The 4,113-nt window shown below is 50.1% G+C and overlaps 1 protein-coding gene across 7 annotated transcripts in view; it reads left to right on the top strand.

Annotated features, from left to right (window-relative positions):
* Nucleotides 1–272: 272 nt before the first annotated feature.
* The window catches only part of MAP3K8 (mitogen-activated protein kinase kinase kinase 8), a 28,874-nt gene continuing 25,033 nt past the window's right edge, over nucleotides 273–4,113 (top strand). The window contains exons 1-2 of one of the 7 annotated variants that reach the window (XM_027770287.1): nucleotides 283–319; nucleotides 2,622–2,853. The gene's annotated coding sequence lies outside the window, so the exon portion shown is untranslated. The other 6 variants (XM_027770233.1, XM_027770248.1, XM_014587531.2 and 3 more) reach the window with 6 other exon arrangements.

Genomic DNA, 4,113 nt, shown 5'->3' with positions numbered 1-4,113 from the left:
CTTTCTGTTTACATAGAGAAAGGGGAAATGGAAAAGGCGCGGAGGCGGCGGCTGGAGGCGTCGGATGCGCCGCCCCTGGGCCGGCTCAGACGCGGTGAGTCAGGGGCTCACCCGGGCGGCCTGAGCGCGCAGTCGGCGCCGGCCTCACTCGTCCGCTGGGCTCCGGACGGCGCGCCGCACCCTGGGGCCTGTCGCCCTGGCTCCCGCTACTGCCGTCGCCGGACCTCGATGCGCCGGCGTGCCTAACTCTGGAGGGCCAGCCAGCAGCTGCGCGCCAAAGCGGGGGTCCTCCCCCTGCGGGGACGCGCGGCGGCCGCAGGTAACAGAGTTCGGGGATTCGGGGTGTTTTTCGGGTCGCTCAGTTTCTGGGTGCCCTGGGGATTCCACCGAGGGTACCTCCAAGTAGAGGGGCGTACTCCGGGGCAAAAGAGGTGGGCGTGTGCCCGCAGCCGGCGCAGCTGCGCGCGTGTCCTTTGCGCCGGTAGCCGGCTACAGCCCCGCACGGCTGGAAAGCACCTTGCGCAAGGGTCTCACGGGGCGCAGACTCGCGACTCCTCCCCCTTCCTCCTCCTTCCCGGATCCGCAGCGCCGGGGCAGTGCAGATCTGGCGGGTGAGCCGGGAAGCAAGGTCCGGCTGTCACTGCCACTGCCACCACGGACGCCTCCTGCACGGCTGCACTCTGCCGAGACTCGGTGAGTGCCCCTCGGTGGCCGGAGGACGCGGCTGCCACCTGCCACCTCCTCAGATGAAGGGTGCTTTTTAAATATACAAACTGTAAAACTCCCTTCGCTTTCAGGGCTGGGAGGAAGGGCGTGGGGGTGGGGTGGCGTGGCGAGGCGGAGAACCTTTCAATATCTCAAATTTGATTCCATGTTTATACTCAGACCATCACTAAAGGATGGTCCTAGCAGAACACGAATGCTGGGTTTAAGGTCTAAGAGAGACTACTAGGAGAAAAAAAAAAGAAAAAGTTATTTCACAGTTGTTTCCCGGTTGTAATGTGATATCAGGACTCAAACTCCGAAAAGTTTCTAGTGCGGGGCGGGGGACCGCACCGGAGGACGCTGGTGCATGCACACTGGGCTAGTCCCCAAAGTTAACAGGAGGCCAGGGCTGTCTTTCAGGAAAACGTTGCGACTTTGTTTCGCTTGTGGAAACCCATATTTTGGTCCTGAATAAAAGGGTGCTTTTGATAGCAACAGGGAATGAAATGTTAAGGCAGTTGCTTTACATACCTGTTGCGTGAGTCTTCTCCGAGTAGGGTAATCCGATTCCAGCTGATGGACAGAAGTTTGAGTGCAGGACATTCCGGCAGAGGGACCTGTGGCCTTGGTCTGCAGGGAAATCCAGTAGTCCAGGCATGTAGAGGGTAAGGAGCAGTCGTTGTACTTCTGCACTGCTGAAATGCATCATTTAGGGGCTTTTTGAGACAGAGAGATTTTGCCCTGAGGAGAAATGTGCTATTTTAGAAGGAAAATCTTTTAAATGGGAAGTAACAGAAAGCATTACCCACCTTTGTTAGGTGAAGTGAAGAGCCTGTTTGTGCCCTGGCCCTGTTCATTCCCACTTGCCAGCAAACATTCAAGCTTTGATGGTCAGTGAAAGTAGCCAAGGGTATTAGGTTCCTGTTTAGGAATAAGAAATTCCTCTTGATTTTATTGCTGATCCCTCCAGTCATTCGAAGTAAATAATTTTGATTGTAGTTGCTAATCCATTTCTAAAACCGGCATCATTTTCTGTTCTGTTAGGAAGTAGGACTGTCATGCGGATTTTTATTGTGAACTCTGTCTGGGGACCACCATCTGATGCTTGGTGTCTTTGTTTTTAAACCGGAATACTTTCAAGCAGCACACTTTTTCTGGATGGGCTTGGATCTTGAATAACTCCGGAACCATTAACCTATTGCCTGTATAATTAAGGCCTGAAGGGCTGAGGCTTTTGCAGGGGCATTTAGGAGGCCTTGGGTCATTAGGGTTGCTAGGAGCACAGCTTTGCCTGACAGGAGCCCTGTGTTGCTAGGGAATTAGCCCAGGGCTGAAGAAAGTGGCAGTGTGCAGTACTCCCCCAGTTCCCCATTGGCTTCCCCCCCTCTCCTCTACCCCTGAGCTCCAAGATCCTGGGTTTGTGTGTGTGTTTACCCTTTTGGGTTTTAAATATAGATGCTTGAGACTTTGTACACCCTGAAGAATTTGAAAATTGTAGTAAATTTGAACTACAGGGGCTTCCCCCCTCTTTTTAAAAGTCCTGTTGGCACTATCAGGAGTTTTTTCTCTCAAGTCATCCGTTTCATTATAGGCCATGAAGGAGCCTTGGATCTTTTCAGCCAATGAGGCCCTAAAGTAGGCTGGCTTTCTTTTAACTTCTGTTTTTCCAGTAAATTCTACAAGCAGAAATAACAACTAAAAGGCTTGATGAAACCGAAGTCCAATGTTCCTCCATTCACCTAAGCAGTTCCTTTCAGAACCCCACAGACTCCAAGAACGTGCATCAGTTCCTTCAAAGGGACCCAAGCTAGCCAGCAAAGGCTGCCTTCTCTCTAGATTTGATTTTGGTGATAACTGTCATCAAAGCATTTCATAGGCTTCTGCCTTTTTTTTTTTTTTTTCTGTCTCTGGTTTAGATACAATCTTCAAAAGCTTACTGTGGAGAACCTGGGGGAGAATAGGTAGCCACATCCCATTTGCAGATAAGCAAGGAGGTTTCTGCAGTGCATGCGAAGGAGTGACTCAGTACCTGGCTTCTGTGTGCACGAAAAGTAGCTCCAAGTGACACAGCTTATTTACTAAGCTCCAGACTCGCACTGAGCCCCGCCAGCACAGGAACTCATTTAATCCTCACGACCCCCTGATGAGGTAGGTGCTGTTACAATGGCCGCTTTACAGATGGGGGATACTGAGGTACAAACAGGTTCAGGTACTTGCCCAGAGCTATGCAGGCAGTAAATGGGGCAGAGATCTCGTGCAGTCTGAGTCTAGAGAAAATGTCTTGTCAGTGTATGCGAGAATCTTCTTTAAGTTTGCCTACTGGGAAAATGACTGCTAAATAAGTCAATGAGGACACTACATTGTATGGATTGCTGGTGGCACAGTGGTTAAGGAGGCTGGATCCCACATGGCTCACTTCGTGGCTTGAGTCCTTGACCCGACAGCTTGACGTGCCCGGTATGTGTGCGTGTATGCCCAAAATCCTGAGAGGAAGATGGAGAAGCGTGGTCCTCTCCTTTGCAGGGTGATTTCTCATTTACCCTCTCTCACTCACTGTCTCTCTGACAAGTGTGTGCACCCTCTAGCAAAAACTGAAAGAAAAGAGAAAAAGGAAATTCGCTTAGAGGCAGACAGCTGGGTTCTGCCTCCTGCCGTGCCTGCAGGTGGCCCCTGGTGGAGTACACCGGAGATTGAAGTCAAGCTCCAGGCTGATAAGGAGGTGTGTGGCTTGAGCATGAAATATGTTCTAAAAGCTTGTGCATCGAAGAAGCGGAAATATCTTTAGAGATTGTGCTTTTGTGAGCTGGGAGATCTAAGTAGGCAGACATGCTTTGAAACGCCTAGATCTTTTCTTGTTTTCTCCTTTGGAGTAGAGTGGTTCTGAAATTCTGAGTAAAGGCATCACTTTTTACCTCGGTGTTACAACCTTTTTCTCATCTGCAGAGCTCCAAGCGTGATCCTTGATCTGCATATAAGGATTGAGAGGCAGTTTTGACTAACAGAGTCATCTGATCTTACTCCTGCCTTCCTATGAGAGATATGGCCTTCCAGGCCTCTTTCTTCTCCCATGGCTTCTAGATACTAGATTCACCTTCTGGGCACCATAGGATGTTTGCTTTGTAGTGTTAAAGAATTCTGATCTAAGGAGGGGACAGCTGAATCCCAGTTTACATCAATTGTCTCTTTTCCCCTTCCCTGTACTCCTCCTTGGCAGAACTGAGATGCCCTCTTCCCAGGGTCTAACTCCTTTGCATAAGAATTATTCCTGAAACTTGAGCCACCATCTTCAGATTTGCTTAGATTACAAATCCTCTTCATGTGCATCTGACATTCTGTGCCTGAATTCTATCTGTCAAGTTACTTCCTGAATGTAGCCTAGTAAGTCCTCTGAGGTATAAAACAGGAATG

The sequence above is a fragment of the Tupaia chinensis genome, unplaced genomic scaffold (assembly GCF_000334495.1).
Source record: "Tupaia chinensis unplaced genomic scaffold, TupChi_1.0 Scaffold000001_1, whole genome shotgun sequence".
Lineage (NCBI taxonomy): Eukaryota > Metazoa > Chordata > Mammalia > Scandentia > Tupaiidae > Tupaia > Tupaia belangeri.
Note: the sequence above shows the minus strand (reverse complement) of the source record. Positions and strands in the feature narration are given on the sequence as shown.